The sequence below is a fragment of the Camellia sinensis genome, chromosome 14 (genome assembly GCF_055761805.1).
Source record: "Camellia sinensis isolate YWXY chromosome 14, ASM5576180v1, whole genome shotgun sequence".
NCBI classification, from domain to species: Eukaryota; Viridiplantae; Streptophyta; class Magnoliopsida; order Ericales; family Theaceae; genus Camellia; species Camellia sinensis.
In genome coordinates this window covers 56,593,838-56,619,350 of record NC_138974.1, presented here as the reverse complement: position 1 = coordinate 56,619,350, position 25,513 = coordinate 56,593,838, and positions in this window count along the sequence as shown.

Sequence of the window (25,513 nt, the reverse complement as noted above, 5' to 3'; positions counted from 1 at the left end):
ATGTAAGATTGTGGTTGTTGGCATCGGGGAGTGGTGTGTTGAGAGCAGCTGGTGTTACATCTTGGGCAGTGGTATATTAGGTGTTTCCTAAGTTTCCGAACTCCTTTATTATGGTCAAATGCGATAGGTTTGTACCTTAATACCGATTAGGTCAGAAGATGCTGTCGGTAGGGTTGGTTGAGTGTATAACCCGTGGTTGGGGTGTGATCCGTGAGTAGAGTCACAGTGGTATGGTGTTTACGGGTGAGGTTTGGGATAATAGCGAGGAGGATGATAGTCTTCTAGAAAGCTAGGATAGTGAGGCTTTAAAAGCCTTGTCGGCGACATGCGATTGTGCCGGGTTTGGTTCAGAGTGGTTGTTCAGCAGTAGCAAGGGCTAATGGTTTGGCACGGAGGCTTAGTGGCTTGATTGTACTCTGGTGACAAGTAGAAAGTGGAATAAAGAGTGGACCCTGTAGGTCATTAAGGGGGGAAGGTGCTATGTTTGCTTGTGTTCAGTACGAACAGTTACGTAGTAGTGATAAGTGTCATGGTGTGGTGAACCCTTGTCAGCTAATTCGCTACGAGGGAATGAGTATGCAAATCTTGTTATTATGAGTTCAGTCGAGGTGGTGAGTGAAAGCTCTGAATGAGGGATTCAGTATGAGTGTAAGATAGCGTGCATTAAATGAGGAGGTTTTGCCTAGTACAGTGCGTGATAATGTGTGATTCGTATGTTGTTATTAGATGATGTGTAGAAGGGGAACGATCTTAGGGAATCCCAGGAGAAGGCCTTGGTAAGGCGATAGTGTGGTTACGGATGGAATCGAGTAGTTCGATGTTTGGTAAAGCTGGGTCACTTCGGTATAAGTGTCTGTCGTCCAGTTTGGATAATGGTAATACAAGTGAGGTAGTAAAGTTGTGTAGAGTGAGTGTGGCACTCTGTTAGAGTCGTTTCGACTTGTTAGGTCCTTGTTTGTGTGGTGTAAGGCACGGAGGTGTATAATGTTATCCTTTGTGCCGTTGCATTGTTGGGAATTTCAAATGTTTAGGAGTCCCTATCATGAAAGTTCTGTTTTTGGGTATAGCGTCATCACGGTGAGTATGGCGGGTTTTGTGGGATGGTTATGTTGTGATTCACAAGAGGGACATTGGGTACTCTTCATACGTTAGAATGATTTTGAATCGAAATGTGAGGTTGTGATCCTTATTTTCGGGAAAATAATTTGAGGAGAGTCTTTGAGTTCGGCGGTGACTAGTTATAAATGACGTGTTTAAGTGGTGACGATATAAGTCTGAATACTTTTGGAAAACCGAGTGTTTTGAAATGAATGGAGTAAATAAAGCAATTTCTTTAACCTGAGTGGAATATCTTATGGGAAGTTAGATTTGACCTAGCCTGAGTTGCTGGTTCCATGTGTGTGTCTTTGACAAGAACTCAACATTTTGGGATATTACGAGCCATAATGTTGTTCTCTACCCGTGCTTCGTCTTGCATTCTCATTTTGTGAAAGTTGACCGGAAGCCTTGTGTACGAATGTTTTCGTGTGTCCTATGTTGGGGCAGTAAGTACTAAATATTGGTTTGAGTATTGTCAGTAGTCGAGACGTGGTGGGTGTCTCAGAACACTGTAGTGATTGGAGGTGTCATACTGTTAGTATTGTTATCGAGTCTTGCGGAACAGAACTTTTCCATAAAATAAGATGTTGTGGAAATGTAACGGGGTTGAGGAAGCCACGTGGGAACGTGAATTGGAGGTCCGAGAGAAATATCCGGACCTATTTATGGGTGTTTGAGTATATGTTGTATATTTTGCTATATTGATAAACTTTAAGAGTATTGAATATGTCTTAAGTTGTAAAACATTGTGTATGTTTCGGTTAATGGAAGTTTATTTTAACATTGCACATGTTAATTTAGTTTTAGGAATGCAAATATATTGGTTGGCATTGAAAATATAACTGAATTGTGGAATCTGTTGTAAATTGCCCTTTGAGAAGGGATGGAACGACCGATAATGGGTTAGGCTGTTGAATATTGAATCATAATAATGTTGAAAATTGACAAATCACACTTTTGAAACTTATTTATCTAATTTCGGGGACAAAATTCTTTAAGGGGAGAAGGTTATAGCGATCCCGGTCATTCTCTTATAAAAGAGGGGTTTTGTATTTTGAGCCTATACATGTGTATTTGAGTCTAGAGATGAGATTATTGGTGTTGTTGATAATATTTGGACCTTTGGGTCAATATTGAGCTTAAGGGAAAAATGCCATGTTTAGGTATATTTGGGTCATTAGTGTAATTAATGACATTTGTTATGGAATTATGAAATTGAGTTAGGAATAATGAAATTGGCTCATTATGAGATAGAATGGTGGAGTTGGATTTATTAATCGCTCACTTTTGAAAATGTTAATTATATATCTGTTGAGGCATTTATTATCTGTTTAGAAATAACTGTTTTGGGCCATCGGTGGAGGATAGTCTTGATTGTTGTAGGCACTACATGATGATTAGGTGAATTAAAACTAATCAATTGGTGTATTGGTTGTCATTATATATGATGAGTATTTGAATACATGGGTGCCGAGTCCCGCGGATGAAATTTCTGTAAAATGGCAATCCGAAAACATCTATACATGGGTGCTGAGTCCCGCGGATGAAATTTCCATAAAATGGCCATAAGAAATAATTACACATGGGTGCCGAATCCCGCGGACGCAATTTCCGTGAAATGACAGTTTGAAGTATTGTTGACATGAGATGTAGTCTCACTTAAGTTGTTCGGTTAGGTTATGAGCCATGTTTATAAGTTGAGTTTTGTTAAGTGAAGGATTATGGAACTGGATTGTATTGTATGTTGGTTAATATGAGTTAAACATTTATCAAGTGCTAATGTTTTAGTTATTGCTCATATTATGTTTAGCATATCTCTACTGAGCGTTGGCTCACTCTATATGGGACATCATTTTCAGGTACAGGTGTTATGCCACCTCCAAAGACGTAGCTTGGGAGGCTTGAGGTTGTCAGACTCTTTTTGTTGTTTTTGTTGTATTACATGTATATCAAGCCAATGGCTTATTTGTGTAGAGTTAGTACTCTCCTTTTTGTAACCAAGTGTTGACTTGGAAAGTTGTAAGCCTATAGGGCATTTACTTTTATTGTCAACATATAATACCTTTGGTGAGAATACTCTGATGATTGTAATATGAAATCTCTTCTACTTATCGTGAAAGTATGTTATGATGGGTTTATTTTTGAGGGCGTTACAATTATTATTATTATTATTATTATTATTATTATTATTATTATTATTATTATTATTATTATTATTATTATTATTATTATATGCACACTAAAAAAAATCTAATTAGTAAATAATAATAAAAAATCTAATTAGTAAATAATAATAATAATAATAATTTTTTTTTTTGAAACTCAATCTAGCAAAATTTGTTTAAATCAAAAAATTGAATAACAAAATAAAAATGACAAATAATGAATTACCGATGACCCTTATCTTCTTATCTTTCTTAAAATCAAGATTTACTACTAAGTCTAACTTTTAAATTTTCTCACAATCTCTAGTTTTGGCATCTCAAATTGGGTCCTTTTCTTATTCCTTTCTCTCACTCACATTTGCATAACAGATTTGAATAACACGGGTGTAATTTTTTAAAATTATTTTATAAACCATAATACTCATGCTATCCATAGGTTTAAGTAAATAATTAAAAATTAATTTTCAAATTAAATAATAACATAAATTTTATTTTTAAGAAATAAATAAACTATGGTAGAATGCAGTTTTAAAAAGTGCAACAAAATTATAAAAAAATATTTTTACAATGAAATATAAATGTATTTTATCTTATAAATTTTAAAATTCAGTTTATTTTATGTCAAAGATGGCCCAATCATATAATAAATTATATTTGTCAATTTATTAACTACCCATTGTCTATTTTGTAAAAGTTTTAAAATGTCTACTTAGGCATAAAATTATAATTTCTCTTATATCATAATTCACAAATACAAAAGAATAAGAGTTAGCTTGAGGATTTATAATTGTGCTAAACAGTAAAAGTGATATAATCTAATTAACTCAAAATTTATCTCCATTTGGTCATGACCTAATCATTAAAGAATTGCCTTAATCCACACCTAAACATGAACCACTTAACTCATTTATTTATTAAATTAGTGAATAAATATATATTAGCATTTTTTATAATAAAATAATAAATATGTACATATTTATGCATAGTTATTAAAAAAATTAAAACTTTGACAAAATTTTATATTTATATTTAAAATTATTGAGGATTTATAATTATGCTAGATACTAAAAGTGATATTATCTAATTGATTCAACATTTATCTTAACTTGACCATGTCCTAATTACTAGAGAATTGTCTTAGTCTGTACCTAAGTATGAATCACTTAACTCATTTATTTATTAAATTGATAAATAAATATATGTTAGTAATTTTTATAATAAAATATATAAGAGTTGACTTTTCAATTTATGGTTATACTGGACATTAAAAGTGACATAATCTAATTAACTCAACATTTATCTCAACTTGGTCATGACTTAATCATTAGATAATTGTCTTAATCTATGTGTAAGCGTGAACCACTCAACTCATTTGTTTATTACATTGGTGAATAAATATATGTTGATGTTTTTTATAATAAAATAATAAATATGTACATGTTTATGCATAATTATTAAAAAAATTAAAACTTTGATAAAATTTTATATTTATATTTAAAATTATTGAAGATTTATAGTTGTGTTAGACACTAAAAGTGATATTATTTTGTTAGGTCTAATTATTATAGAATTGTCTTAGTCTATGCCTAAGCATAAACCACATAACTCATTTATTTATTAAGTTAGTGAATAAATATAAAAAATCTAAAAATTTCAGAGATATTGATTTGTGATTATGTTTCAATTTTAAACAATGAATAACAATCTCAATCAAACAATAAAAGACAAATCGAAACAACAATTTAACATGAAAAAATTGTGATAAAAAATCACAGTCCAAAACCACAAAAAATTCACTAAGAAGACAAAAACGAATTGCATAAGTATATCGTGAATTACCTAGCGAATCCACGCTCGAATTGAATCGATCCCAATGTGTCTCTTCCACCACCGTCTTCACCTCAGAATTATCTTGCCCAACGTTGAATCCACAATGCTAATATCAAACTACGACAATGAGCCACTTCAGAATCCACCAAAATTTCAATCCAAGTTTCCCGAAATCCACCGAAGAACAACTATCTCTTTTGTAAATGAAACAATAATAACAACCCTTGATGTTCGACAATCTAAAGTTCATTGATCAAGCGATCACCTTCTATACACCAAGGAAACTCATATAAAATAGCCTCTAATATAAAACACTTTGGTTTTTCTTCCTCTCTGAAAATCTAGACGGGTCAAACCCTAAAAACAACGAATAACGTACTTTATAGAAAACATGATCGCACAGATCGCTCGAGTGCACATTTCACCAGTCGAGCGGTGTGAGTAAAAGGCGGTGCAAAACATATAAGTTAACCACTCGAGCGCAACTTTCACTGCCCGAGCAGTAATACTTTCTTCTCAGAAGTTCAGGCACTCTGCAAAAGTAGTGAATGATCCTTTTATCCATTCAAGCGCACAAATGACTACTCGAGCAGTCAAATATGAAAAATCTAGAAATTCCCTAGATATTGATTTGTGATTATATAACAATTTTAAGCAGTATATAACAATCCCAATCAAACAATCAAGACAAATCAACACAACAATTTTAACGTGAAAAAACCACAATTGGACACCTCCAACTGTGATTAAAAAACCACGGGCAACAGCCACAAAACAATCCACTAAGAAGATTTAAAGGAATCACACAGGTATACTCTCAATTACCTAGCGAATCCACGCCTAATTGAACCAACCTCTATGTGTCTCTTCCAACCCCGTCTTCACCTCGGAATTGTCTTTACGATGAGCCACTCCAGAATTCACCGAAGCTTCAGGCTCAAATTCTTTAGAATCCACCGAAAAACAACTCTCTCTCTCTCTCTCTCTCTCTCTCTCTCTCTCTTGTGTATAGCAAACAAAACCTTTGATGTACTCTCTTTAAACCATGAGTTGAATACTCAATAAAATATCAAAGAAAACTAACAAAATATCCCCAGATATAAACCTTAAGAACCAAAAAGAAGATCTGGAGGACTTCAGGAGTAGTATAGTTTTTGGGAGAAAACCAACTACTTATAGAAAATCAAAAGTAATCCTAGATATGGAAGAAAACCCAATCTTTATTGAAATCCAGAAAACTGTGTTCGCGCGGTCCGCCCGAGCGCCCAATATCCGGCTCGAGCGTCTTCAGCAAAATATGCGTGTGACAAAACAGAGGTCCACTCGAGCGCTGGAGAACCCGCTCGAGCGCAAAATCACACCTTCTAGTATTTTTACAGACCTGACAAACTTTTAAAACCCAGCATTCTCCGCTCGAGTGGGGGAATGTCCGCTCGAGCGGACAGGCAACTTAGAATGCATTTTTTCATTTTGCTTCGGGGGCGCTGCCCCTCGACCTCGCCGTGGCGCTGCCCCTCGACCCCCGCGAGCTGACCGGGTAGCTCGATCCCCATCATAATCAGCGAAGTGGCAATCTTGAAAGCATTAGCATCACAAACTTCTCTGAAAGGCACAATTCGAGTTGGATTCGTATCTAAACACTCGTAGCCTCACTGAAATAAAAATGCGAATAAAATTACAACTCAAAGGAGTTTTGTCAAATGGGATTGCCAAGAAATAAAACCTAACAAAATAATTTCGATTGCATTTTTACTTTTTACTTTAGGGGCACTACCTCTCAAACTCGCAGTAGCGCAGCCTCAGACCCGTCATAGGATGCTACCCCCAAGGCCCCACAAGCTAACTAAGCAACTCGATTCCCATGCATTATCAACGAAGCGGGAAACATGAAAGGCTCTCAAGATCACGAACTCCTCTTCATAGGCACAATTAAGGTTGAATTCGCATCTAAACACTCACATCTTCACTGAATAATAAGAGAGAATAAATTACAACTAAAAAGAGTTTTGTCAAACAGGATTACTAATTACAAACACTACAACAAAAACACATTTTAGTGACACCATACTAGTGGCATGTTCTTAAAAAATGTCACAAAAAGAATATTTGATGGCATTTTTTAGAAAAATATCATAGAGCCACAAACATAAAAGGCTCTAGTGGCATTTCAATTAAAAAAAGTGTCACTTCACTACAACAAAAATGTCACTACAACAAATTTCACTTTAGTGACACTACACTAGTAGCATGTTTTTAGAAAATGCCACAAAAATAAAAATTGGCATTAAATATTTTAGAAAAATGCCACAGAACCACAAACATATAAAGCTCTAGTGGCATTTCAATAAAGAAATGTCACATCAATTTTATAGCATTTTATAAAATAATAACACAAAAAATTATGTTCGTGACATTTACCAACAGATGTCACTAAACTTTAATAGCAATGACATTTTTTAAAAAATGTTAAAACACTAGATAGGTGCAAATTACTTTTTATGGCACTTAGGTGAAAAGTGTCATAAACAAATATTTTTATAGCATTTTGAGAAATGCCACTAAGTCAAAAACTTTCCAAGCTTATAATGACATTTTTGAAAAAAATAAAAAATGCCAATATATTTTCTAAATTTTTAAAATGCAGTAAATGATTAAAAATAAATAAATAAAACTCAATATACAATACAGGAAAAAAATTAAACTCAATAAAGTAAAGTTTTTTGGCGACTAAAAAAATTTAGTAGCCAAAAGTCTACAATTGACGACTAAAAAAATTTAGTAGCCAAAAGTCTACAATTGGCGACTAAAAATAAGTTTGGTTGCTGATTATATAAGTTTTACCGACTAAAAAAATTTTAGTAGTCAAAAGTCTACAATTGGCGACTAAAAAATAAGTTTAGTCACCAAAAGTGGTCATTTTCAGCGCGGCAGAACTAAAATCCTAAGGCGGGAATTAAATTTTTTGGCAACCAAAATTTTGGTAGCTGAAAGTGCATCTTCGGCAACCAAATCTGATTTTAGTCGGCAAAAGTTAAGTTTTTTAGCAACTAAAAAACAATTAGTAGCCAAAAATATAGAATTGGCGACTAAAAAATATTTTTAGTCGCCAAAAGTGGTCTTTTTTTATTTTGCTAGTAAATAGTTTATTTTAAATAAATTATGTTCTATAAAATAATTATGTTTATACATATACTTTTATATTAATATGGATGTATGTACTATATAAATAATATATGTTGTATATATAATCATGTGGTGCTATAGAGGTGTAGTGGGAAAAATGTGGTGTATAAGGTTTATGATGCGGGAGGTTGGCGGTTCGAGTCTCTGGAAGAGTGGATCAAATTGTTCTACAACGAATTATCGTCACGAATGGCACTTGATACTGTCACGAATAGTGCCTACCATGACATTAAAGTGTCACTGAAAAGTTTTAGTCTTGATGGTGTAATGACACTTATAAGTGTCACGAACTCTTTTTTTAAAGGCGCTTGATAGTGCCACAAATAATATCTACCATGACATAAAAATGTCATTGAAAGTTTTTAACCATAATGGTGTAGTGGCACTTGTAAGTATCTACCGTAGCACTAGTATTTACCGTGGCATGGATACAAATGGCACTTGTTCAAAATGCCACAAGACTAAAAAATGTCATTAAACCAATAATTTTGTGGCACTTTCAAATGTCACTACACTAAGAAAATGTTTTAGTGAAAAACCTAACAAAATATATGTTAGTATTTTTTATAATAAAATATATAGTTAGTTTGAGAGTTTATAGTTGTGCTAAATACTAAAAGTGAAATAATCTAATTGACTCAATATTTATGTCAACTTAACCATGACATAATCATTAAAGAATTGTCTTAATTTATGCCTAACATGAACCACTTAACTCATTTATTTATTAAATTGGTGAATAAATATATGTTATTATTTTTTTATAATAATAAATATGTACATGTTTATGAATAGTTATTAAAAAAATTAAAATTTTGATAAAAATTTATATTTATATTTAAAATTATTGAGGATTTATAATTGTGTTTGACACTAATAGTGGCATAATTTAATTGATTCAACATTTATCTCAACTTGGTCATGACTTAATTATTAGATAATTGTCTCAAACTATGCCTAACCATGAACCACTTATTTATTTATTAAATTGGTGAATAAATATATATTAGTATTTTTTGTAATAAAATATATAAGAGTTGGCTTGAGTATTTATAATTGTGCTAGACACTAAAAGGGACATAATCTAATTGACTCAACACTTTCAACTTGGCTGTGACCTAATCATTAGAGAATTGTCTTAGTCTATACTCAAACAAGAATCGCTTACCTCATTTGTTTATTAAATTGGTTAACAAATATATGTTAGTATTTTTTTAATAAAATAATAAATATGTACATGTTTATGCATAGCTTTTAAAAAAAAAAAATTAAAAATTTGATAGAATTTAATATTTATATTTAAAATTATTATATGAATAGTTAAGTGTATTTATGTGTGGAAATTATCTAAGGTCAACCTAAAATATGGATATTGTTCTAACCATACTTTGGAACTAATTTAAAATTTTGATCGATCAATTAATAGAAATAGTTGGTAATAATGAATTTAAATTTTATGTTTAAATTATATTTTAATTTCTTAGGTTTTGAATATTATGAACTAATTTGAGGGATAGTACTGACATTAAACATGAAAAGTAGTTTAGAAGTTAGATTAAGATCAATTTTTAAGCCAACCATTAAATTCTTGGATAATTATCTTCATTCATACCCAATTCATGATCACTTAATCCATTTTTTTCTTTTTAAATTCGGTAAATATATTATGATTATTTTTTATAACAAAAATAAGAAAATGTATATATATATATATATATATTGTAAAAAATATATATATTTATATTAAAAATTCTTACACAAATAATTATGTATATTTATGTATGAAAAACTTATATAATACTGGGTCGGCCTAAAATATAGAACTTGTACTTCTAGTTTTACCTTGGCCTTGATTTAGAAATTGATCAGTTAATTAGTGAAAACACTTAATAATAATCAATTTAAACTTATATTTAATAATTTGTTATTGTGATAGTATTGAGCTAATACTAATCAAATACTAAAAGTAGTATAGAAACTGGATTTGGTTGATTTTTTATGCTATGCATCAATTCAATTTTTAGATAATCGTTTTGGTTCATACCCAACTATCACATTGTCAACTTATTTATTTTTTAAAATGGTAAAAATTTTGTAAAATTTTTTATAACCAAATTAAAAATATATATATATCTATATATATATGAATATAGATATTTGGCATATTTATTAATATTTTAAAACTTCAATTAAGAAATTATATATTTATTCTTGAAATATGTCTAATATTAAATTATATTTACATCTAAAGGAATTATTTAAAATTAGATTAAGCTAGTACATAAATTTTATTTTAGTATAGAACTTGATCAAAGAAGTGAAATCTCAAAACAAATCATAATTTTTAATTTGAATTTTATTAAATTATTATTTAATACAAATTTTCACGTAAAATGTTTTAACATTTTAAAAATAATTAATTATTTGTGAAATGAAGTTACCATTATATAAAAATAAATAAAAAATTATATTTTAGTGGTGTGAAAATCTATTAACTAAAGAATTAAATTAATGAGATATTGAATTTTTATTTTTACCTTTATTTTTTGAAAGTAAAATCAATGGATGTGACTAATATAGGAAAGGTGCTTATAATCATACATACTTAATTTCTTTTTACACCCATTACACGTATTAAAAAATTTATAATTTAAGCATAAATATTAGTACATATGAGTGTACAAAACAAATCAAAAAAGAAAAAAAAAATGTACAAAAGAAATTAAATATACGTAATTAAATCAAAATATTTTAAAGGTTTTTAATTTTTATCATGAATTTTAAAGATTTCAGAATAGTTATATATGGTATGAAAAATATAGTAATATAATAAGAAACAAGTTTTATTTTAATTTTTTTCAAAGGAAATAAAAATCAGTATGAGAGGATTATGTTGAAAAAATATAAAATATTTTTTTTTTATCTTTTTTTTTTGTAAACTATAAATTATGAAATTATTAATATTTTAAAACTATTACTTTAATGGATTAGCCAATACTACTTTTTAAATTTATTTTTTAATTTAATAAATCCACAAATTTATTATGACGTTTTGAAGCTCGAACAATATTTTTCACAAAAATCTCATTTTGCTTATATAATAAATAGATTATTATGTAGACTATTTTATATTTATAGATTTTTATTATAGTATATGTATATGTATTATATCATATATTTAGGAGAGAGAATATCAATTATTATATATATTTTATTTGTAATATATATAAAACATTGTATATAGAATGTAGAAGATTATTATTTTAGTGTTTTCATTACCTCAATGAGAGAAATTCATTTAATCGAGGATCTTCCTTTACCATTATTTTTTGCATTAAGGTCCTGCTATGGGAGAACATTTGGAAGAGAAGGTTAGTAGTAGATCGATAACAGAGATGATAGTAAACCGGTGATGAACAATCATTTTTTTTGCCACTATAACACATAAATCATAGTCTCTCCGTCAAATTTGTTTAGCCACTGATATTGTGTAGTTTATTCATCGGTATTATATCGGCATTGATTATATACAGATTTTTCTAAAAAGGTGTGACAATATATATGAACTGTTTGATGATTTTTTATATATTGTTTGATAATTTTTTTGTATATTATTTGTTATTATGCTTATTGTTTGAAAAATTATTTTTTGATGTCACTAAACAATCGGAATAGTCGATTTTTTTCTTTTAATTTTGTTTCATATTTTTATGTTGAAGTGTGAATGTTCATATTGGTATGAATTTAGTTTTTTTTAAGACTAGTTGTATATTAATTGTAAATTGTGAATATTGTAGACACCCCATTTTTGACCGACCTTAAGACTCAGACGTCACCGATTGAGCGCTTGGTGATGTTGCATGATGTGCTCATTCAGAAGTTTCAGAGTCGCGGCCGTGAGCCCTGCCTCCGGGCTTCCGAACCCTCTTTTGCACTTTGTCTCGGTTTGCGAACCAGGCTCGGTTTTCTTTGTTTCTTTTCCTGAGGGAAGGGAGAGGTCCCGTAGACCATCTCTCAATGTCCGTAGGCTACTTTTGGTGGCCGTAGGCCATTTTTCCCATTTCGGAGTCCGGTTTCCGGTTTTCGGTTTTCGGAGCCGTCAGGCTGTGTGCCTCGGTTCGGGACCGCTTAACCATCTCCTTTTGCTCCGGTTTTTGGCATACTTCCTATTTTCTCCCTTTTGAGGGACACTGGGGGCTGAGAAACCCACTTCGAGGTCGAATACCATTTTCGGTGTTTAACAGCCCCTTTTCGGGACCCCGAACTGCGTGTTTTGGCCCCGGAACATTCGTTTTGCAACGGTTTTCGTTCATTTTTTGCAGGTACCTCTGTTTTATCACGAGGAAGGTCACTGAAGGACGGGAGGCTAGTAATTGTTGCAGCAGCCAGTTATATCTCCTCCGAAGCCCCCCGACGCCCGTTTTTCTGACTTCCGGGCTAATGTTGAACACCTTGGAGTTAATGTTGCCAACTTTCAACCACATATCTGTGATGTACACACATGGGAGGCCCCTAAAAGTTGGTGGCCGGCCATTAATGCTACCTGACCCTTTTGACCCCCTCCTTCCGGGCTAATGTTGAACCCCTTGGACCCTTTTTCTCGAACTTTGAACCACATATCTGTGATGTACACACATGAGAGGCCCCTAAAAGTTCATGGCCGGCCAGTAATTCAACTTGACCCTTTTGACCCCCTCTTTCTGGGCTAATGTTGAACCCCTTGGACCCATTTTCTTAGACTTTTAACCACATGGTTGTGTTGTACACACATAGGGGGACCTTACCAGTTGGTGGCCGGCCAGAAAATCTCATTGAACCTTTTGACCCCTAGCCGGCCGGCTAGGGGGTGTGGCCGGCCGGCCACCTGCAACAAAAGTACCAGGTCGGCCTGCTTCCTTGCACTGTGCACTTTACAGCTGTGGGGCAATATCCCCCAGACAAGATCTTTATCCGGGGGATATTTTGTGGGGGAATATTGCTCTCCTTTTCCCCCACCTTTACACCCCTTCTTTGGCCTATATAGCAAGCAAGCCTTGTAGTATTTTGGGGTTAGAAAAATTCTCCTTCAAGCTTCCATAGCCAACTCCATCTTCATCCTTTTCAATTCTTCAAAAAACCCTAAGTCCCTAACCATCATTCCTTCTACACCACCAAGCTCTACCACCACCATCTCATTTCCAGCAACAAGGAAGGTTTCTCAAAGGCCAAAGAAGCTGCAAATTCATCCAAGAAGCAACAAAAGTTTGAGTCTTCAAGGGTAAGTAATACTTTTACCCTTTTGACCCTTTTTCTTGATCTATTTGTAAGCCCCACTTCCTTTTTGTTTCAAGCTCCGGCCCTAACTGAAAAGGGACCTATTTTGAGTTCATCTTCACTTTTCATTAAGGGCTCAACCCTGTTTGAGCCCTCCATAATACACTTGCTTCATTGATCCTCTTAGATGTCATGATTTTGCATGCTATTTTTGGCCCATGAGAAATCTGTTTTTGAGCATGTTGTAAACTGATATTAGGCTTATTTTGAGCCCCTCTTCAACATTGGAGAAGGGCTCAACATTTTTTGGTGCCTCCATGTGTCACTTGTAGTTATATCCCTTATTTGGCCCCATTTTTGCATAAATTGGCAGCCCCCTTTGCTTCTGTTTTTGGACCTTGGTCCGAACTGAAAGTGACCTTATTTTGGCCTATACTTCATGTTTCATTAACATCTTTTTTCTGTTTGGTGATTATTTTGTATACTTCATGTTATAGCACCTTTTGAGCCTTGTTTTGCATCACATTTTTAACATGTTTGTATACTGATTTTGAGGCTTCCATATACTGTAAATGTTCATATTTTTGGTCCCTCTTCAGTGTTGTAGAAGGAAATTTTTCAGTTTGGGTTTTTCTTATATCACTTGCTTCATTACCCCTCTTTTGGCCCCTATTCTTGCATGCTATTTTTTTCATACCTATGCTTGCTGTTTGGCCATGTTTATAATTGTGAAAGTGCCTTTCTTGGGACTGTCTAGCTTCTGTCTTTGCATTGCATGTCCATGTTGTGCATGTTTAGCATAGCTATAGGCCATTTCGAGTGCCTAATGTTGCATTTCGGGACAATTCCATGCATTTCATGCCATTTCGCCTCATTTCGGGACTGTTTTTCCCCATATTTTACTGCTGAAATTCCATTAGAGTGATTGCCATTCATTTCCATGTCATTTCATCGCATTCTGCCATTGCCTCGGTTTGCGTGCCCGTGTGCACGCATTTCGAGGCACTTCATTTTTATCCGCCGGCATCCTATGTGAGTGTGGCTGAGGCTCACTCATGTTGGTATAAGCCCATTTGTCATTTTCATGTCATTTCATCACATTCTGCCATTGCCTCGGTTTGCGTGCCCGTGTGCACGCATTTCGAGGCACTTCATTTTTATCCGACGGCATCCTATGTGAGTGTGGCTGAGGCTCACTCATGTTGGTATAAGCCCATTTGTCATTTTCATGTCATTTCATCGCATTCTGCCATTGCCTCGGTTTGCGTGCCCGTGTGCACGCATTTCGAGGCACTTCATTTTTATCCGCCGGCATCCTATGTGAGTGTGGCTGAGGCTCACTTATGTTGGTATAAGCCCACTTGTCATTTCCATGTCATTTCATTGCATTCTGTCATCACCTCGGTTTGCGTGCCTGTGTGCACGCATTTCGAGGTATCTCATTTTCATTACATTTTGTCGTCGCCTCGGTTTGCGTGCTCGTGTGCACGCATTTCGAGGCATCTCATTTTCATTACATTCTGTCATCGCCTCGGTTTGCGTGCCCGTGTGCACGCATTTCGAGGTATCTCATTTTCATTACATTCTGTCATCGCCTCGGTTTGCGTGCCCGTGTGCACGCATTTTGAGGTATCTCATTTTCATTGCATTCTGTCATTGCCTCGGTTTGCGTACCCGTGTGCACGCACTTCGAGGCATCTCATTTTCATAGCATTCTGCGTATGTTAGGATTATATCTTAGTTGCATTTCATGCATATCGTGCATATTGCATTGTGTCCGGAATAGGAGTTAGCCCGGGCACGGGAAACGAGGTACATTTCGTACTCCGAGTGACGGAATGTGTCTCAATCCCCCAGTCACCGACACTCCGGATTATCCATGATGGAGTTAGGTTTTAGCTGTAGTTTCATGTGCATTCATCCTATATTGAGTTGTGCATTTCGACTCCTCGGCCATCATGCCTCGGTATGCGTGATTGGTGGCACGAGGATCGAGACATGCATATATCTGTGCAAATACATTGCTATGCCCCTTTCCTGCTCTCTGTTGCAGCAAAACAAAGAATCAGCAACCTTTTGGGGATTGGCACGCATTTCAAGAACAGGTGTAAACAGAGGCTAATTGGGGCATTCCGGTGGATTTCCGCGCAAGACAACCCGGACATGCATCATCCATCAGAAGCAAGGCGGTCCCTGGCTTGCACGCCAGTTTTATTTGCTTTCATAGTTAATTTGTTAATTAATTAGAATTTTGTAATATTTTGGATTGTAATATTCTTTTATTCGGGACTGTAATATTCGGACTGTATATTTATTCGGACCCTCCAAGTGAGGGCACAACTGTAATAAGTGTGCGTGTGTGTGTTGTATGTCTTCCAACCCCGCGTCTTTCTCCCTTTTATTTATCCGCTTATGATGGTTAGATTAGGGCATATTTAAATTAGCATACAGTATGACAGCATGTTTGCATTCATTCATCTGTTTTGCATGCACCGGGCTCGGCGCACCATACTAACTGCATCGTACTTTCAATTCCAAATTGAATACATGGTAGTTGTAGCATCTCATATACCATCTTAGAATAGCCGAGCCTGCTATAGTTGCATTTTGCATGTGTTGCATTAGGCATTTCTGTATACTTAGGATCATGCATGATTTCTAATACAGCTTTTGTTTTGGCTTGGAGTACCTGGTAAGTTTTATGCTTTAGCATCCTTGCATGCGTGTGAGTGAATGCCATGATAGCATGCTTACCATGAGGCTATGTGCTTATCTGATATAACTGCCTGAATGCCTGTGGGTAAAGGTTGGGTTATCTGAATTGGAATAAACCATCAAATGTTTCAAGCCTACCTGCGGGTAGCAAACCATTTTAAAAAACAAACATGAAATGTTTCATTCCGATTCAGGCGACCCGATCTATACTTGTATGCTGTGCGCATCACATAGTACCCTAGGCTAATAACCGGTATAAGAACTCACAATGTTTTCAAAAATTGATATCATGGTTAGTAGAGGCCGGTCTATGACCGGGCGAGCGGGGGTGCTCACGAAGTGACCTTCCCCAATCGTACCCAAGTTCCCGAGCCGAGGCAACTTTGGTGATGACGGACACGTGGCCTTTTGGCACCGAGTCAGGGTTTCCTAAATTTCCCAAAATAAAATATTTAGGTGGCGACTCTGTATCTGGCAAAGCAGTCCATGTTTGGCACTTCTTTCAAAAATCAGTTTTCCTAAAACGATTTGCCGGATTTGGACTCTTTGGTTCAGATTTAGAACCGTGACTGCGAAAGTCGAGTCCGAGCTGTAGCGAGGTCCCCCGCGGGCTTGTTACAGTTTCTGGCGACTCCGCTGGGGATTTAGAGAGCTTGACTCGAACTCATGATATCTGTTTTTGACTACACTTGTGTGTTTCTTTGCATTGCATTTGCATTGGTGCGCCTAGGACACCGTGTTTGCCATCTGCTATTCCTGAACGGTTTGCCGGAGGCTTGTCTTGTCAAGGCATGACCATAAGGCTGACCGGTTGTGGGCTCTGCCAGTATGGGAACACAAACCCCGGTTTTACCGGGGCACCCTCTTTGACCATTCGACCTAGTGCATATTCGGATCCATAGTGACCATTCCAAATTAGGACAGGTTGCTTACCCGTTTATAGGTTGTTTGAAACCGCTGCGTGCGTAGTGAAACCCTAGCTCCTGACACAATAGGACAGGGAAACCCTACCCCAACATAGGGGTGTTTTGGCTCTCACTTAATCTGTTATGTGCTTTAGAGTGCGTCTCTACAGGAATGCATGTATCAGTATATGAGTTTGGGCATCAAGCCTGCGGGCATCAGTTCAGAATTGTCAGTATCAGGCCTGCGGGCATCAGATCAGTATATGAGTTTGAGTATCAAGCCTGCGGGCATCAGTTCAGAATTGTCAGCATCAAGCCTGCGGGCATCAGTTCAGTACATGAGTTTGGGTATCAGGCCTGCGGGCATCAGCCAGTATTTGAGGATTAGTTATCTGCGGATATCAGATTCTGTTTTAGGGGACAGTGATACAGGGATAATGATCAGTGTTTGAGGACAGTGTGTATTCAGCTTATTGACTGTGTGTTATTATGCCCGACTGCGTGTCATGCATTTTATTTGAAGCTGTTATGCTGCCCGTTTATTTGTTTATTTATTTCCTTTTCGCTTTATTTATCTTTTGCTAGGTCAGTTTTAGCACAATTGCTTCCAACCCAGCAGGCATTCCCCAAGCACATTGGACACGAGGTCGTCGACTCCATCGATCTGAGGATCTAATCGACGGACAACCAGTGTTCTATTCTCTACCCCCTGTTACCAGAAGGAAGCCGAAAAGGCGTAGTGTGTCAGAACAGAGGTTGTCAGAACAGTGGGTTACCCCGTCAGAGGACAACAGAGGTGAAGTCCTGATTAGTGCTATAAGAGTAGACATACCAGTCAGTCGAATGGAGCAGCAGAATACATCAGGGATGGAGGCTCTAATGCGCCAGATGCATGAGAGTATGAAGCAAATGCATGACGATGCCGCCCGTCAAGCGGAATTCTCCAAACAGCAGGCCGCAGTCATGGCCCAAAAGGCTGAGCTGATTACCAGATTGCAACAGCAGAATACAGCATCTGCTTCACACCAAATCCCTCCTCCGGCAGGGGCTCCGTTACCTGAGCAGGCCCCTACTGTTCAGAACGCCCCACCAAATGCCCAGAATACCCTACCAAATGTCCAAAACTTACAAGAGGACACGAGTCTTCCAACGGGGCCAGCTCCGCCCCCGCTTCCACCACAACTGTCCAAGGTCCATACATCCAATCACCCGGACTCTCCATCTGAGGTCGAGGTTGATCATACAGTTCTGAAATTGAGCAAACTGGAGAAGCTCTTCAAAAAATCCCAAGGGGTCAAGGCTATGCCGGATATCGGAGATGGGTATACCGAGAAGGCCGTAACACTCCCCGATAGGTTCAAAATGCCACAAATTGACCGTTTTGACGGGACCGGCGACCCCATGGTCCATATCCGACTGTTTGCGGATGTCTTGCGGCCAATGGGCCTTACGCGACCACAGAAGCTCTCACTATTCGGCCGAACCCTGTCGGGTGTGGCCTCCCATTGGTACGCAAGATTACCAGATGAAGTGAAGAAGAATTGGGATGAGATGGCTGAGGCCTTTGTCACGCAATATTCATACAACACTCAGATCGAGATCACAACCCGTGATCTTGAAACGACGAGGCAAGAGCCCAAGGAATCTTTCTCGGACTTTGTGATCCGATGGAGGGCAAAGGCGTCAACAATGACTTTAAGGCCTACTGACAAAGATCAAATTCGGATGATTGTGCGCAATCTCCACCCGAAGTTGATGCAAAGAATGATTGTAGTCCCCTTCCCTACTTTCGCAGATTTACACGATATGGGGGTGCAAATAGAAGATGCTATGAGGCAAGGTCTGTTTGACCAGGACAGAGAACAACCGAGGAGGACCTTCAACCGCAACAACAACGCAGGCCCGAGTGGCGCTGCAAATACGAGAGCCTTGGAAGTTAGTATGGTCACCACCACTCCCCCTCCCCCTCCAAGGCCCATGACTGCCACACCATTCGCCGGCGCGTCCGGAAGCAACACACAAAACAACCGATTCCAACCACGAGGCCAAAGAACCTTTACCCCACTATATATGCCTCTGACCAAGGTTCTGGGAATATTGATCAGAAAAAATCATTTAAAACCCCTGGAACCAAAGCCATTACCGAATCCACTCCCCCCCTCTTACGACCCGTCAAAATACTATGCATATCACCAACAACACGGTCATGACACCGACCGTTGTTACAGATTGCGTCATGAGATCCAAGATCTTATTGACAAACAGGTGATCACCCCTCCTGATAAACCCAATGTCACAACCAACCCTCTCCCACCACATAACCAAGCTCCTCCTCCCAAAAGAATTAACTTTATCCAGACTGGGGTCGCATCTTACGATCCTAGCATCTATATTACGCCCACCCACCTACCCAAGCCGGAGGTGCTCCTCCCCGATTGCACTGATTTCTTGTGCATGGTGGACATCTCCAAAACCCAACCAGAACCGATGGTGGTGACCATCGAAGACAGGGCAGGGCAGATTTTGGGAGAGAACGAGTCTGTTGAATCTGGGACTGGACGGAATTTTACTGGGGGAGCCTATGATCCAAGCAAGCACATCCTATCAATGAGCCGAATTGGGCTTAGTGTAGAATTGCCAGAGACATGAGAGCTATGCATGATCCGGGGGGATGGATCTGGGCTATGGGCAGATGAGCTGACAGTCGTAGAGGAAGACTTTGCTAACTTGCAATTTCTCGAGGACCAAGAACTGGAGGATGCGTCGATTAACTGGTATGATTATGAGGGATCAGAGGAGGCCACGGGATGGCTCGAAGATCAACCGGATGCAGTGGGGGAAGCCCAACCAGAACAGAGCCCGGCAGGGGCAGAAATATCAGTTGTGGCCGGAAGGGCCGAAAGTCAAGTTGTACCGCCGGAGAGCGCTGGTGTTGAGAATTCCGCTCGGGACATGGGCATTATGGATATGGGAACTGTTGAGCAAACAACTGTACTGACGCAGTTGGAACAAGAAAAATTTGAGGCTACTGAGAGAGCCAGGAAGGCAAAGGGCCCTGAGGGGACTGAAAGTGTTGTGTGCACAAAGACAGACAATGCTGCGAGCATATGGACAGAGAGCACTGAGAGTGCGAGTGGACTGGAGCCAGACAGGTGTCTGTTGGCTGCCAGCGGGATGTGGTGGGAAGATGACGATTTGTGTCTTGCCCACACCGATGGAGACTGGGGAAGTGGCCAGCCGGATGATACTTGGTACCTTGATGAAGTAGATCACATGACAAGAAGTGGGCGGTACTTCAAGCCCCCACACCTAGACCAACCCGAAGCATCCGGGAAAGACAGAGAAGCAGAGAGACAGAAGGAGAAGCAGATTGAAGATGAAGCTGTGCTGAAACAGTTAAAAAAGATACAAGCAGACATCTCCATCTGGGGACTGCTAATGGCATCACGAGTACACACAGAAGCTGTCCTATCTGCTATGGACAAGTCCAAACTCTCCATAGACACCACGCCTGAACAGCTGGTTGGACTGGTTTTTCCGGGAGGAGGTTCCCCGGCATTAACCTTTTCGGACAAGGAACTACCGCCTGAGGGCACAAGTCATAACAAACCTCTCTACATTTCTGTGGAATGTAGAGATAAGTGGATACCGGTGGTACTTGTTGATACCGGGTCTGCGATTAATGTCTGCCCAACCAGAACGGCATATGCAATCGGGTTAAAACCCGCAGACTTCGTCCCAACTACCCAAGTGATCAGAGCATACGATAATACCAGCAGAGAAGTGATGGGGACTGTTAAAATTCAAACCAAGGTTGGTCCAGGACAACACAACATCGAATTTCATATCTTGGACGTTCCCGCAACCTTTAACCTACTTTTGGGGCGACCGTGGTTGCACCAGGTCAAAGCAGTCTCTTCCACTCTACATCAAATGCTAAAGTACCCCCACGGGAAAGGGGTAGCGATAGTTTTCGGGAATTCATCAATCCATCCGCCGCCGGAAGTGTCCACACCTGTCTTGGAGATCGAGCACGGCACGGAGGATGTGTTTTTGTCGGGGTTCACTTTGGCCGAGGCTCAAGTGGTGCAGAATGTCATGGCTGTGAATGAGGGCATGTATGTTAGTGCACAATCTATCTACCTCATGAACAAGCTAAAACATACTCCCGGGATGGGATTAGGGAGAAGCGGCCGGAAGGGCGTCTCAGTATTGGCCGAAGTGCCACACAACCCCCACGCCTTTGGACTGGGTTATCTGCCCACCAAGGAGGATTGGGTGAGGAAAGGAAAAGAAATGGCCGGAAGGGCCAGGGCAAAGAAGGCCGGGAAGCCATTTGAGTTAATGCACAGGCCCATCTGGGGTACCCTAAACGGACGTTTCGTCCGGGAGGGGGAAGATTTTCCATTCTGCGGCTTCCCGGAGCCATGGCTAAACGTGGAGGGGACACGCGTGCCTGGTTTTGAAATCTTTTTCGACATACAATTATCTGGGGATGACGTTGCCGAAGCGCAGACAGACCCACCAACTGAGGTTGAGCAATGTGAAGTAGTGGATCCTGAGAGCACAGAGCTTGAAATGGGGGTAGCACTGGCGAGTCTACTATCAGATCCTCCGATCGACCAAGAGTACTTGGGGGACAACTCTTCGGTTTCTATGATTGGAGATGAAATAGCTGCGGGCTTTCCAAGGCCGATCTTGGATGCATCTATCGCACCTTCTCTCATCTGGCAATATGAAGAAGGCTTTTTATCTAGCAGTTCCGGGTCAGGTAGTGAGCCGGAATCTGATTCTACCGAATCTTGTGCGTCAGAATCAGATTCCAGCTCGACTGAGTCTGAGTCCGGTATTCCTGGGGGTGATAACCCAGATGCCACAGTCCTGTCTAGGTCGTCCTTTTCATTTTCTTTTGAGTCTGTTGTAACAGAGGAATCTGACGGCTTGGAAGTATTTAATGAGAATGATGTGGATGTGGTTTCTGAGTATTTTTCTGTGCCTTTGATTTATTGCTTAAATCAGGATTTTCAAAATTTTGATGAAAATAGCGAGGAAGAAATTCCCCCAGTTTTGCAACGATTAATTGATCAAGAGCAGGAAAGATTTGTTAAACCTTTAATGGATGAAATCACTACTGTGAATGTTGGTACTGAGAAGGACCCGCGGCTGGTCCAGATCGGGTCCACGTTGTCTTCGGAGGAGCGCGAGCGCTTAGTCGCTTTATTAAAAGATTTCAAAGATGTTTTCGCGTGGTCCTACGAAGACATGCCTGGAATCGATCCTGAGATTGTACAGCACCGGATCCCTCTTGACCCCGAGGCCCGCCCTGTCAAACAGAAGCTCAGAAGGATTCGCCCGGACTGGGCTCTCAAAATTAAGGAAGAGGTCACCAAGCAAATTGACGCAGGGTTCCTGCTGGTATCTGAATATCCAACTTGGTTGGCCAACATAGTTCCGGTGCCAAAGAAGGACGGCAGAATTCAGGTCTGTGTAGACTTCAGAGATTTGAACAGGGCCAGTCCGAAGGACGACTTCCCCTTGCCGCACATCGATGAATTGGTGGATTTCACGGCAGGACACGCCTTGCTTTCGTTTATGGATGGTTTCTCAGGCTATAATCAGATAGTGATGGCACCCGAAGACCGGGAGAATACTGCGTTCACTACCCCATGGGGGACATATTGTTATAGAGTGATGCCATTCGGGTTGAAAAATGCTGGAGCTACGTATCAACGGGCAGCAACTACAATATTGCATGATATGATCCATAAAGAGGTCGAGGTGTATGTGGATGACATGATTGTCAAGTCCAAAGATAGAGAGGGCCACTACACCGCCTTACAAAAATTCTTTCAAAGGATCAAAGAGTTTCGGCTGCGACTGAATCCCCAGAAATGCACGTTTGGTGTTACAGCAGGGAAGATGCTAGGGTTCCTGATTACACAAAGGGGCATCGAGGTCGACCCTTCCAAAATCAAGGCCATCTTAGAAATGCCACCACCAAGGACTGAAAAGGAGGTGCGAGGCTTTCTGGGTAAAGTGCAATTCATAAGACGGTTTATTTCTAAATTAACCTTGACTTGTGAACCACTTTTTGGTCTCCTAAAGAAAGGGAAGAAATTCCAGTGGGACGGCCGATGTCAAGCAGCTTTTGAGCAGATCAAAGAGTATCTACAGAACCCACCCGTGTTGTCGCCACCAGAGCCAGGGAAACCGTTGATACTGTATCTTTCGGTAACTGAGACTACCATGGGCTGCATGCTCGCGCAGGAGTCAGAAGACAAAGTGGAAAGGGCCATATACTATCTGAGCAAAAAGATGCTGGATTACGAGACCCGCTATACACCGCTGGAGAAGGCTTGTTTGGCCTTGGTATGGGCAACCAGGAAGCTGCGGCACTACCTGTTAGCCCACTCAGTAATGTTGGTTTCGCTTTTGGATCCCATCAAATATCTTTTCGAGAAACCAGCACTTACGGATAGGCTAGCTCGTTGGCTGCTGTTGCTCTCCGAATTTGATTTGAAGTATGTAACGCGCAAGTCAGTAAAAGGCAGAGCGGTAGCGGAGTTCCTTGCCGACCACCCGGTTGAGGGGGATGAAGCGGTTGAGTATCTATTCCCAGACGAAGCCATTCTGCACGTCGAAGATGAAACCTGGACGATGTACTTTGACGGAGCGTCAAACCAGTATGGGTATGGGATAGGGGTGTTGCTGATAGCGCCTGATGATTCCCGTATCCCTCTAGCATTCAAGCTCCGGTTCAAAGTTTCCAACAATGAAGCAGAGTATGAGGCATGTATTGCTGGCCTGGAAGCAGCCCTGGAACTAGGGGCAAGACGGTTGGACGTCATTGGGGACTCGAACCTTATTGTGTCTCAAGCGAAAGGAGATTGGAAGGTCAAAGAGGAAAGGATGATAATCTACCACCAAACCTTGGATCTGTTAATTCCTCGGTTTGAGAAGCTAAATTTCACCCACCTCGTAAGAGAGAACAACAGGTTTGCAGATTCACTCGCAACTCTATCTTCTATGATAGACATCCCGTCCGGAGTCCGGATGCGTCCAGTCATTATTGATCAGAAGTTCGTGCCAGCATACGAGTCAATTTCCGCCATAGATGAGTTCAAGACGGCAACCCCTGGTATTACGACATCTGGAACTTCTTGGAAAAGGAGACATATCCACCAGGGGCAAATGCCAAGGATAAGAGGGCCGTCAGAAGAATGGCTGCTCAGTTCATTATCTGCGGGGGAAAGCTGTACAAAAGGGGTCATCTGGGAATGCATAAGCTCTGTGTAGAAGCTGAAGAGTCAAAACGCCTGATGGAAGCCATCCATGGGGGGGAGTGCGGTGCACACATGAATGGAGTAATGCTGGCCAGAAAGATCCTCAGACAGGGCTACTACTGGTCAACCATGGAGGAGGATTGTATTAGCTTTGTTCGGCGATGCCACAAGTGTCAAATTCATGCAAATCGCATGAACATCCCGCCGTCAAAACTGTACAACATGACTTCGCCGTGGCCTTTTTCAGTCTGGGGAATTGATGTGATCGGAGCTGTTACCCCGAAGGGATCAAACGGGCATGAGTTTATCCTAGTAGCGATAGATTATTTCACAAAGTGGGTCGAGGCCCAATCATACGCGGTGTTGAAGGCGTCGCATGTCGCAAAGTTCATCAGGAACAACATCATCTGTCGCTACGGGGTGCCAAACGAAATAATTTCAGATAATGGTTCCCACTTCAAGAAAGAAGTGATAGACTTGTTGGAGAAATACAATGTGGCTTTTCATAAGTCATCTACATACAGGCCGCAGACCAACGGAGCGGTTGAGGCCGCCAACAAGAATATCAAGCATATACTACAGAAGATGGTGGGAACCTATCGAGATTGGCCAGACAAGCTGCCATTTGCTCTGTGGGGCTACAGGACTTCAATCAGAACTTCTACTGGAGCAACTCCATATTCATTGGTCTATGGAATGGAGGCTGTTCTACCCATTGAGATTGAGGTTCCGTCATTACGAGTATTGGCTGAATGCCAGATAGCCGAAGCAGATTGGCAGCAAAGCAGATTCAAAGAACTCATGCTCTTTGATGAAAGAAGACTGAAAGCACTGTACCACATCCAAGGCTATCAACGTAGAATTGCCCGGGCTTTCAACAAGAAAGTTAAGTCCAGGAATCTGAAAGAAGGAGATTTGGTGCTCAAAGACAACCGGGCTCCCATCCACGACCCAAGGGGCAAGTTCAAACCCAATTGGATTGGTCCTTACATCATCAAAGCTATCTGGTCAGGTGGGGCTGTGGTTCTGATGGATCTAGATGGCTTGGAGTTCTCACAACCGATCAATATGGACAAGTTGA